The sequence below is a fragment of the Mycteria americana genome, chromosome 3, assembly GCF_035582795.1.
Source record: "Mycteria americana isolate JAX WOST 10 ecotype Jacksonville Zoo and Gardens chromosome 3, USCA_MyAme_1.0, whole genome shotgun sequence".
In the NCBI taxonomy this organism is placed as follows: domain Eukaryota; kingdom Metazoa; phylum Chordata; class Aves; order Ciconiiformes; family Ciconiidae; genus Mycteria; species Mycteria americana.
The window spans coordinates 76,444,090-76,456,569 of NC_134367.1; the positions used below are offsets into that span (position 1 = coordinate 76,444,090).

The following is a 12,480-nucleotide window of genomic DNA, read 5'->3' on the forward strand; positions in this document are numbered from 1 at the left end:
CCTTGCTTTGTGCACACAATGCAAAGGAAACAGGTTTTGGCTCTGGTTGTCCAGCTGGCATGGGATTGGGGTGACACTAGCTGTCATCCCCACTTTTAGCTAGATTAGGACATGCATGAAAGGTTGCTGTCAGCCCACCTGGCCAATTTCACCTTCTGATTAGTTTTAGACCCTGCTATGACCGTACTCAGGGCAGACGGTGCATGCAGGCACACCGATTTGAATGCATGCAGTAGCAGATATTCAAGGCAGCCCTTTTTTTAGGATAGCAGCCTTAACATTAGGGCTGACATGCTGCTTTGCCATCCTAAATTGCCGCGGGATCCTTGACAGACTGGGCCCCCTGAGGTGCCAGAAAAAGGTGGAGTGTGACTTTTGTGTAGGGGGACAAGAGGCCATCCTGCTCGGACCTCAGGCCCTGTAACCACGCTGCAGGTGAGAGGAGCAGAACCCAAAGATGTTCCTCCCTTGGGAAGGGCTCAGCAGGAGGAAGTCAAAGCTTGAAAGAGCTGTCCCAAAAACATGGGGTCCCCTTCACCGCAGAAAGGGCTAAGGGTTGACTTTGCTACAACTTCCAGACACCCAGATGAAACAGCCTTACCAAGCCGTATCTTACACGTGTACACACATGTATATACATCTCTCCGCATTTTTTTTAAAGGTGGGAAAGAGATCACCAAACTCACTCATCTAGGCTGCGGCCAACCGACCTGTCTCGCAGCTCTCGCACCAAAGATGACCGGGGGCAGTTCGTGCCAGACCTCTGTGGGTCTGTACGCAAGGAAGGGTCCCGCCGAGGTCGCACGCGGACGAGCAGACGAGGACCCACAGGTCCCTGCAAAGCACGCGTGTGCACACACATGCACGCACACACGTCACCGGCTCTGCACCTCAGCACCCCAGCAGGACCCACAAGGGTTCGCGCACCCCTGCTGCCGGGATGAGGGGGTCAGCACCCTGTCCAGGGGATTTGCAGCTGATGGGAGGAGGGATGGGCCATGAGCCTCAGGGAGGAAAAGACAGATAACACCCCGGAGCTTATGAAGGGGCTGAAAAAGGCCGGGCCCCTATCGTGGTGAACGTAATCAAAAGGGAAAACAGGCAGAGCATTCTCCCGTGGACAAATACCACAAGATGAAATGGGTGAGGAGGGAGGGAGTTAGACAAGGCAAGACATTAAGACTAGCCCTATATTGGAGGAGAGGTGTTAATGAGCATTTGACTTCTGGTTCACTTAACTGCACTGGAAGGGGAGCCTGAAGGGTATCTGGGAAGGTTTCTTACACATCCCTTCAGAAACCTGCTGCTTCAGTGCTGGGCTCAGAAGCGGGGAAAGGGGCTTTGGCCAGGGAAGGCAGTGGGTTTCTGCTGCACCACCCAGCAGCTCTCCTCCACCTTTGCAAGGTGTGTTTTATATATGCAAACTCCTTTTCCAGGGCAGGGCATGAGCCACAGGCTTCTAAGCTGCATCCACAGCCTTGAGTCGGCCTCTCGCAGTCTCTCCCAGAGAAACACCCAGTACTTTTACCAGCTAACAGAAGATGGTGCACTTAGCTGAGAAATGTTGGACACAACTCAGGATTTACCAAGCAAATAATTTCATAGCACATGGTAATTCCCATCCTGCCCAAGCAAACTGCAGTCATTTTAAGTCAATAAAGAGCTGGAAAGGCATTGTGCACATTAAGGATGGAATACAAAACTAGTTTTTTTTCTGCTCTTGACATAAAACAGCATTCAAGGTTTAATTTAAGGAAACAGTAAATTTGCTGTTGTGAAAGGTCAAGAGGACAGCACATGATGGTGTTCCATTTCACTCAATAAAGAATTTATAATGCAATTGTCTTGTGATTCAAGCAAATAACCAAGACCTGAGACTTTGCTAGGTTGCTGTCAGAGAGAGGAGAAATCAATGATACAAAGTGGTTTGGGTTATCCAAAAGCTCATGCAAGACACCATTTCTTGCTTGCAATAAAACTAAACAGAGGGCAGCTGCTTTGTTTGGCAGTTGAAATCGGCTTGTCAGCAAGATACTCCGTACTTTTGCACAGAGGCTTCTGATGGCTTTCAGGCTGGGACAAGTTTGTGTTGCCTCCCTGTCTCTCAGTGTGTGCTCTACAATTGCTTTCTCATCTGGAGCTACAGATGTCTGCTGCAAATAAATGAACATCCCAGCCCTGCGCGTAGAGTCAGTCCAGGACACCTCTGTGTGCCACGTGGGCTTTTAGATCCCAAACTGACCTTGGATCATGGCTTCAGATGTTTCAGCTATTAGCACACTTTATTAGCTATTAGCATTGAGTTTCTCCCTCATTTAGCCAGCTGAGGGACGCATCAAACCCAGGGCAGCATTTTACTGACCCATAGCTGCCAGTAAGCCCTGCCAGCAGAGCCTCTCCAGAGCTGACACCAGCCACTGCTGCATGTGGTTTGCAGCAATTGCAGCTGTGGGAATCCGGGGCCGTTCCTGCCTCCGCGCCGGGGCTCTGCGCACCCCCACCCCCCCGCAGAGCTGGCCTGGGTGACAAACAACCCTTTTCTGGAGGGCCAGACTTTGGGCTACGAGCTTTGAAGGTGGCTCAGCTCGGGGCTGGGTGCCGACACAGGCAAGCGGGGAAGGCTGGGGTCTCTGCTGGTGGGTGCTGCCGCCAAGCCCGGCAGGGTGTCAAACCGTGGGCTGAGCTGGGTTGGCAGCAGCGTCTTCACCGGCCGTACCTGTCCCTGGGGCAAGGCGCTCGCCTGGGCGCTGCTGCTCCCCATGCCCTGGCACAAGCAGCAGCTGCAGGGCCACGGGACTCCCACCCCTGTGCTCCCCCAGCAAAGCCCAGTGCTCCCTCGCATAGCCCCTGCGCTCCCCAGTAGCAACGTTATGCAATGTTAAGAATGAGTTAAAATGAGTTTCCATTGTCTGGACCCTTTGGGTTTTTTGCCTATGACATTTTCCCCTAACTTTTTGTGGTTTTGTCCTTGTCCCCCCATGAACTGATAGTTGTTTGGCACTGTTATGTCTGTGGTTTCAGTTGAGTTGTATTCCATAAAGAAAAAGGGAAGATGTTTCATTCGGTTGCCCTTAAGGGACACGTTGCTTTGAGACTATAGCCTGGGAGAGAACGCTTAGCTAAAGAAAAGCCAAGTGCCTGTCACCGTGGTTGCTCAACATCCTACATTCGTGGCAGCAGCCCTGTTGATGGCAGAAAGCACTTACTGTACCCAGATGGTGTTTAAGTGTATGCGTGTGCCCATATATTTTTCCTTTTTAAAAACAGAAAACATGGGGATTTTTGGATGAAAACCCTGAATGTGCATTCAAATCCAAATTCTAGGCCAGACAAAAATTGTGGACTTAACATGGCATGCTTCGTGATCTAGTACCTGCAGACTTGCCACCTGATTTGATGCCATTTTGGAGATTGAATTCACCCCATTTCTCCAGCCTCTCATTAGCTGGTATAAATGCTGATGGTGGGACATACCTTAACTTTTATGGTATTGGTCTTCATTGGACCACAATAGTGACATGGGCCAGGTTAGCAAGGATTGTTTTCCATTTTCCAGGGCAATAACCAAGAGACAGGGAGAGAATTCATTGACGGAGGAGGTTTGCATGACTCCCTGTTTGGGACTAATGCTGTTACGAGGCAAGCACCACCCGCCATCACATTTGCCGCAGCCCAGGGGTAGCAACAGCCAATGCGATCCAGTGTTAGCACGAGGATGAAGGCGGCTGGGAACTCGACGAGCAGAATAGAGGAAATCCAGATACAAGTTCCCAGCAGCTACTCCCATGTGCATAAGGAGCCTCTGGTAGAGGACGGAGCTCATGAACCTGAGCAGAGAACAGGGTGCAAATGAAGCCAAACCCTTTGGGAGAGAGTTTGTGCAAAGAACTGAGATTTGCAGCTGGTCGGGAGCAAAACAGGTTTAAATCGATGATGACGATTTAGGGCACCGAATCACACACCTCCATTTGGGCTGCGAAAGCCTTCCCTTAACAACTCTACATCCAAATGAACGTGTGTTTTCTCATCTGAGGTGTCCTGACCAGGTCTAGAAATGAGGTTTCAGCTTTTCTCCATCTTCATTTTCAGAGCTGAGATTCTGGGAGCACAAGTGACAGGACAAGAGATTACAGTGGGCAGGGGAGAGGGTGGTGAGCGCTGCAATGAATATTTTCCTCTGGATTAATGGGAGGATGAGGGTTTTCATTTGCCAGTTAAGTAACTGAGAGCAAAATAACCTCTCTAGAGTGTTTTGGGGAAAGGAAACATGAAAATTTATATAGACAGGCTTCATACCTGTGTAGCCATGTGTATGAGGCTGTTGCATGGCATGAAGCAGCATTTAAAAAAACAATGAATAAGGATGTTCTGGAATTTTAAGTCATGAGATTGGCGAGTTTACTCTTGATTGATACTACTTAAAGGAAGAATTTTTCTTGTCTGTTGGCTATTTTTGCAAGCCTCTTTTCCCAAATATGCTCTGCGAAGGTCCTAGGCAGTCAAAGAGAAGAAAACTCACTTACCTTTGCTTTAGGGAACTGCAGTGCTTTTGGTCGCCAAGCTGCTCCTTACTCTAAACCCAAAACAATCCTAAACTCATAACATTATTTGCCCCGAGGTTTGCATATATGCAGCAAATGCAGTGCAGTCACCTGGAAAGAGAGAGGTAGCTGCTTCTTATTTCCCTTGGCGATGTGCTTAATAACTTCCATAGCTTTGTCATTTTCCTTTTGAGCTATGAGCCACCTGGGAGACTCAGGCAGACACCTGCAACACATATAAGTGTGACAGCTACAGGGAAGGAAAATGCACATTACTGGTACACAGAAAATGAGAATGGAACTGAGTTTCTCAGGCTAGGATTGTACAGTGTATTGAATATCCACGGGCAGTATTGAACTCAGGAGTAGCTGTGTCTGTCAGTGATTGCACTCTGATTTGTGCTCCGCTTGAATGACAACAGAGCCCGATTTTTTAAAAATTTTTTTTTAAGGCTAAAATCAGTTTATTGTAGTTTGGAAACATTAGTTTGAGATAAATTCTGTTGACATGTTTTAGAAATGGCTAATAGTCTGTGGATATAAAAAAGAACAGCTGAAAACCTGATCCTTCAGCTTCTCCATGTTAAAAATAAACTTTTTTAAAAAAAACCAAACCTCAAACAAAAAACCCCTTCCAAATCTGTTCCCTGATCTGGTTATGGAGTTTTCTAAGGAGCGTCTTCACTCAAATTTTTTGCAAATAGTCAACAAAAGGCTGTTGATTGCATTAAAAAAAAAAGCAATTTTAATCAATGATTAGAAAAACTCACTTCTCACAGTATCCCAAGTACTGTTCAAGAAATAACGACTTACTAGTTTGTGATGGGTGGCAAGGTTTCCAAACACAGGAGCATTACAACACGTTGCAGGCAGTCCCTTGCTCTGAGGTGATTCAGACTAAAGCCCTGGGCAGGGGGAACAGAGCAACAGAAAAATGCCAGATCTGATCAGATGTCATCTTAGAAATCCTACGTGTAGCGTTATCGCCGATCCCTACAGAGAAGCCTCAGCTCCCAGTTACAGTCCCTTGGTTTTGGCTTGGTGTTGCTGGGAGCTCTAACAGCGGGCATTTATCAATAGCAGAGCAGGAAGAAGAAACCAGGCAGTGTGACCACGAGCTGGAGCCTCCTCCAGTGCGGAAGCGCGGAAGCCAGGGCGGTGAGGACGAGGAGTCCTAGGCTGAAGGCAATCTGGTAAGTGATGCCCACTGCCCTCCGGTAGTTTGAGCCAACAAACTCTGTAACTACTAGGACAAGTTACATGAGGCACAGAGAAAACAAATCGTTTTGGAGAGCCGGGGGGACTCTGAAGCTCCTGCCAGCTAAAACCACGTGGAGCCCCTATGCTTAGCCGTGCCCTTGCGGCATGGTGCACGGGCGTGGGTTTGGATGGGAAAGCAGAGCGGGTCTGGGTCCCTGGTGTAGAGCACAGGGCAAGTCCTGACCCTTCCTCCTCCGCCGGTCAGCTGGGGACTTTGCCCCTGCCTTCGAGGGTGTCAGGCCATCACCCATCAACACGGGGCAAAGGTTGCTTTCTTCCTCCCACTCCTTCTAGCTAAGAACTAAATGGGAAAATAAAATAGACAGCTGGCACTCACTTGCCTCCATCTTCCTCCTCCTGTACGGCTTGGGAACAGAGCCTCCCCCCCGCCAAGCATGTGAAACAGCACAGCAAAAATCGATTTGGCACCAAGGCTGTGAGACACAAGTGTTACCTCTCACAGCACCACTTGCTGCCTTTCCCAGAAAAGTGTCATACATCTTCGCAGCATTTTCAATTAGTTCTTGTCTCTAGACCTTGACCTTCATTTTGGCAAGTGCCTCTCCAGGTATGAACGCTCCACAGTTTTCAGAGCTGCCTCCTAATTATTCCATTTATGTCTACGAGCTGTGCAAGCCTGGGTCATAAACACCTCCGTTTAAGCAAAGAGGTGCAGTATGGCAGTGAATAGCACAGTGTTGCTGTCTGCTCTTGTTACATATGGTTCCTTAAAAATCGGATGGTACCAACAGGGGTCAGCCCTACTGCTAAACAGGGGGTTCCTGCCCAGAAAGTGTAATGGCAAGCTGTCGTAACTGAGGACGTAGCCTGTCAGCCAGCCTCCTTTGCTGACCAGTCCCTGTATCAAGCAAAAGATCACCGACGAGGTGTAGCTCGATGCAAAGGCCATGAGAACCCCCAAGGCCGAATGAGGAGGAGCTGTAACCAGGAGGCAGAGTTTGTGGCCAAACCTGCAGAGCGAAAGAAGAAAAGAGAAGAAACAGGTTCAGCTGCCAGCAGGGTAGGGTGGCAAGCCAAAGTGTTTGAAGAGGCTGGAGATGGTCCCTGCCCCCCTCTTCTCTGTTCATTTTGTGTAGGAGTCTGCCTCTGCTCTTCCCTTTGCGGCATTTTTCGTCTTGATGGAAGCTCAAGGGACTCCCCCATCCTGTGTTTTCAGGTTGTTGTTCACTTCTGGTTAATGACTTAGGTAATGAGTTCAAGAAACGCTCTGGTGTGGCTCTTCAGCCCATCTTGCAGAGCTGCAATAGCTTTTTAATGGGGATCTGTTTGATAATTGTGGTCTTACCTATTTTCTCATCAACCTTGGCTGACTATTGAGTGCTTCTTGAAGAGGGTCTTGTACATCCCTGTTATTTGTCATTCCCTGTATCACCGTGGCTCACTGATAGTCAGAAATAAATTGTTTCCAAAAGAAACAAGCTTACTGGAACACTGGAAAGGCATTTATTTTCCAGCTGACAGAGATATATATTCAGTTAGGAGTATGATTTATAAAACCCATTAAATTAGTCAATGTCCACTAACAAAAATAGCATGATAATAAATGCCAGCCAAAATACATATCTTCTGTTCTCCACAATAAATCAGCAGATCCCGTTGCTCAAACTTTCCTCCTGTCATGAGCCTGACATACAGGAATTTTTGACTTCCCTTAAAGGCCAGCCCAAGAAAGCCTCATCAGACCACGAGAGGAGCCCTCTTCTGCGAAGGCCCTTTCCCAGTGCCCCAGCTCTGAGTGGCAGAGGTGCAAATGCATGTTAGCACTGACCTCGGGGGCTCTCTAGGGACACAAGCGTGCCATTTCCAAGACACTTACGACTTTTGAATGTCAAAGTCAGCACCTGGATGTGTGCCCAGAGACCAATCAAGTAAACGAGTAGGGATAATCCCTCAGAGAGAAGCACATTTGGAAGGAGCTTATGAAACCTCCCCTGAAGCACCTGAAACGTTTGCAGGAGTTGTCCCGAGTACAGCAAGTTGCAGCAATCTCATGCAGGGGAAAACCTGCACTCCAGCTGCACTCAGGCTGTCTAACAAGAAGAGGATGGATACCTCAAATCCAGGACACACAGAATTCATGGGCCTTTTTCCCATTCCCTCTACTAAATTTGAGACTTCTGGGTTTGTTTTTGCCCTAAGCACAACAGTCTCTGGGTATGGGATTTTGTATTGCTCTTGGGTGCTTGCAGTGCAGGGACCATGGCGAACTGGGGCAGGATGAGCAGAGGAACAGTGAGCAGAGCAGTAGAAAACCCCTTGATGCTATAACATGCATGTGCTTTATCTTAGCAACAATGATAGCCTACTCCCTCATGTCTTTTCATACTTTTGTTTGATAATAAGCCTTGGTAAAAAGACCCCTCAGTATCTTGACACAGAGAGAGAGCATTTCGGATATAAATGGCTGTGGGTTTGGGAGCTCCAGTTTCTATTGGCTCGCACAGCCATATGCTGCCAAGAAATGCCTTTGCTAGTGAACATGATTGCTTAATCCATCTCTGTGCTGAAAAGGTCATCTGAAGAGTGGCACTTCTGACGGTCACGGGATCTGCGCACTGCTGTTTCACGTCCTGTCATGTCTGGATGAGCAGCTGCTACATATCCCCTCCTTTTCTCCCATAAGCTGTGCATCATTAGCTGAGCATCAGTTCTGGGAAAAAGGACAGAATACGTTCAAATTCACTAGAAGATTGGCCAGAAAACAATAATTTGGGTTTAAGGGAAAGAGAGGATGGGGGACTGATGTGTTTCCGATGCAAAAAAGAAACCAAGATCTTTCAAAATGCATGTGAAGAAAAGCAAAAATTGGCGTAAGCATGTCAACCTTTGTCCTTCAAATTAGACGGGGGACTCCAGCCCAGGACTGAAGACTGGATATAGGATCTTTGCTGTACTGCTGTAGCCATTGGATGTCTTTCACCTGAGAGGCCTTTTTGCCAAAGGTGTGGCCACAGACAAGATGTGGCCAGGATGAGTTACTTTGATAAATCACTATCTTCTGATGAAAAATGCATTTAAGCAGAAAGCTTAAAAAAACCCATGGTCTGGTTCACTGGCAGTAAGATAATGGTTTACTGAGGACTGGAAAGCAGTCTGTGCAATCCATGCATAGGTGAGCTTCTTCACAAGCAGATTTGTCCACGTTGAGGGACAGCTGGGGGTTAGCGAGGGCTGTGGTAGCTACTTTCCCCACAAAGGTGGTGTGCGCAACCTAACCGATGATGTGTTTGCCTGCAATGAAACATGGGAGCAGGGACCAGCGAGACAAACACAGTCCCATCCTTATTTTGGGACACTGCAGAACTGCTATGGGGGATGGCTGTGCCCCTTCCCGTAGACCTTCCCCCGTGGAGGAGGGGGAAAGTGAAAAGAAGGGAACGGTGGCAATATCTATACAACAGAGATGATTCTGGGGCCTGATCAGCATGGGAGGAAAAGGCTATTGCTCATTGTGCTCCCCCATGTTCTGAGAATACAAAGAAAAAAAACATTTCTCCAAGATAGACTGACTCTACAGAATGATTTTTCACCCTGTGTTACCTTCACCTCTTCAAATTCCACTCTCAGCCTCCCTTGCTATTTTATTGAAAAATTTGGTAAACATGCACAGGAAGGTCAGCTACAAAGCATTAAATTTGTTCAGAGTCTAACCTAAAAAAAAACCCCACTGGGCAGATATATGGCACAATGACATTTGTGATGGAAAAGAGGAGATGAGGGGTCTAGGTCTGGCTACATACAGAGCCAACTGAGAAAAAGAGGGACCAAAGAAAATTTAGGAAGGAGCAACTTCTTCTATTCCTGTACCTGAGAAAAAGTCTCCTGTTTTGAAACTGATTTATGGCCATCTGGATACTGTTAAAATTAATGTGAAACAACTTTATCACAAAAATGGGCAAATAGTGCTTGGTGCATGAGTTAAAATTTCATCTCAAACTCTGAGCTTGCATTGCAGTTTGCCACTGTGAAAGAAAACAAAATCTCTTCACTTGTGAATATGCAAATTCCCCATGGAGCCACTGAGAGGCTGTAAAAGTGGAGCAACACCAGGACAGTTCCGTGGATTCCTGGGTCACAACAGCTTTTGAAAGCAGGGGATTAGGAGCCACCGTCCGCCCCTTTGTAAGTAACACACGGGCCTTTTGAATCAAGTTTTAATTGCCTTCATTTCCTCTTTGAATCGTGAACGTCGTTCAGCAACATGCAGAAAGCAGGTAGCTAGAGGAAAGAGTTCATCTCACATCTGTCTACATATACATACCTGTCTGCTATGTAGCCAATGTTTATGGAGCCAATAAAAAACCCCAGCATTCAGAGAAGACTGGAAGAGGTCCAGCTTCTAGGAGTCCTCACACAGCAGGTTAAACTGCAAGGGCAATCAGCACAGGAACATTCAACACAAACCATGGCTGTTCAAGGAGGGAGGAAACCAATAACACACAACTAGAAAACAGGCTCCAGAGAAGAAACCCTCTAAACTCTTAAACTGACATCTGCAATATATCTTGTCTGAATTTTCCCAAACTTTGTGGAAAAGTTACACCCTGGAAAATGATTGCACAATGACACATAAGGAGAGTGAGAAAGGGGGAGAAACTTTGAACGAAAAAATAGAGAGTTCAGAAAAATCTCACCCTCTCCTCCCCACCTATCTGCCTGGAATTTGGAGGACACTTGGAGCATCACTTCCTTCCCAGATGCCAAGGCTTGCCTCTAACCTCGTATTACCTCTCTGCGTGAAAGCAATGTCGGGCATGAGAGGTGGCGGGGCTGCCACGAGCCCTGCTAGAGGGGAGCCAAGAGATGGCTGTCCTGCTCTTCACTGGCACTGGCAAAACGCCCAGGATTTGGTTGACTTTTCTCTGCAGTGAACCTGTACTCTGTAACTTGCTTTTGATTTACAATTAACAGGTTATCAACCCGCACCCAGTGAGGGGAGGAGGGCAAACTGGTGTTAACTTGTCTACAGCTGGAAACATTCATTCAGGTGTAACTAGACTTCAGCCTAGAAAGAAGCGTGAATATCTTTGGCTGCTTATTTTAACCTTTCTAACCCAGACAAGCTTGCTGGAGCCATAACAAACAGCTCAGATCAGTTTTCCTGGCTCGACTGATGCGGAGGATGGCTGGGAGTGCTCTTCTCTGCCCCAACCCATCTGTCCCAAGGGGAAGTGAGGTGGGGTTGCTTTGTAAATGGTGATGATAGCAAAGCAAGGGAATACGAATACCCTGCCCAAGGAAGCTCTAAAGTATCTAGCGTTAGAGTTTTTTAAGAACGGGTTACAGAAACATCTGCTAGGCATGGTTTAGGTATAGTTAATACAGATTTGGGACTGGAGGAGAAGTAGAAGAGATCTCTCTTGAGGTCCTTCCTATGCTTCAGGTCTCTACATGGCTTTTAGACTGTTAGTACTGGCTTGCACAGTTTTTCAGTTTCTAAACTATCTGTTTTAGATAGTGTAAGTTGCTGTTGCTAACTTATTATCTGACAAATTTAGCCCCATCTTCTACTCCTTGTTCATTGTATGTGAGTACCTGTTTGGATTATCACCCAAATGTGCAATTCCTCAGTTTGGGCTATGGGGTTCTACCCTCAGTTTGGTGACTGAAATACTGAATTATGAGAATAGCCGTTGTCTGATTGACGACAATTTTGCAGTATTATCCTCCCAGGAAAAGCAATCATTTCCCATTATTTATTCATATAAATCTTTGCTCTAAGTCCCTAGCAAGTCTTGATAATCACTATTTATTAGCAGTCAGGCTCAGGCTGTGTGCCAAAAACACTTTACCAATCCAGCATCTTCTAGCTTCAAGGTGTGCAGGCAAGAGTGATTTTGCTGGACAAACTGTGTCTTACCTCTGTCACGAGAGAGGTCCCTGCGGAGTCGTAGACCCAGCCGTCCCGGCAGGGACCGAGGGGGACGGTGCTCCGGTTGCCCACGAGGCTGCCGAGGGGGTCGGTGCAGCTGACGCCCGTCGCGTTCCAGTCCACCTCGTACCTCCTGCAGCGGCTGCCGAAACCAGACCCGCGGCCGCCCCACTCGGGAACCGTGTGATTCAGCTGTTCCTCCAGGCTCCAGCCGCACCGCTGGCTCAGCTCAGCCATGCCAGGGCTGTGGCAATGATGCTCGGGGGTGAACCCCAGGAAAAAAATCTCCATGTAAATGGGAGTGAAGGTAGCAGAAAGCAGGCATAAGACAAAGAAAGCTTGTTTCTGAAAGAAGTCAAATTTTCCAATCTGCTCTAAAATGTCATCCAGGGCCGGCATCTTTGTGTGTTGCAACTCATTAAAATATCTAAATCAGCTGCTTTCCAGGGCTTTGCCCTTCACTGCATGCTTAAATAACAGGCGAAGTGTTTGCTCAAAACTCACAAACAAATAATTAATTTTGTTAATTGTCAAGCCATGCATCATAACCTTTGTTTCTCAAATGCTATTTCTAAACAAGCTTTGGCTCTCTTTTTTCGACCTCTGTTGTTATTTTGTTTTGTATATGACATGTTTGAAATATAAGAGCTGATGCCTTAGAGTATGGCCCTTTCAGTCTGTCACTGAGAGTCTGTCAATGCACAGTATGCGGTAGGCAGTAATTCCTTTGTCCAGTATTTTCAGAGGCCGTAAATATTATGAAAGCAATGTTGTCCTCTCCTTTGT

General features: G+C 47.2%; 1 pseudogene; it reads right to left on the minus strand.

The window, feature by feature from the left end:
• Positions 1-1,550: 1,550 nt before the first annotated feature.
• On the minus strand, positions 1,551-12,093 carry LOC142407744 (solute carrier family 22 member 2-like; annotated as a pseudogene).
• Between the last annotated feature and the right edge of the window lie 387 nt (positions 12,094-12,480).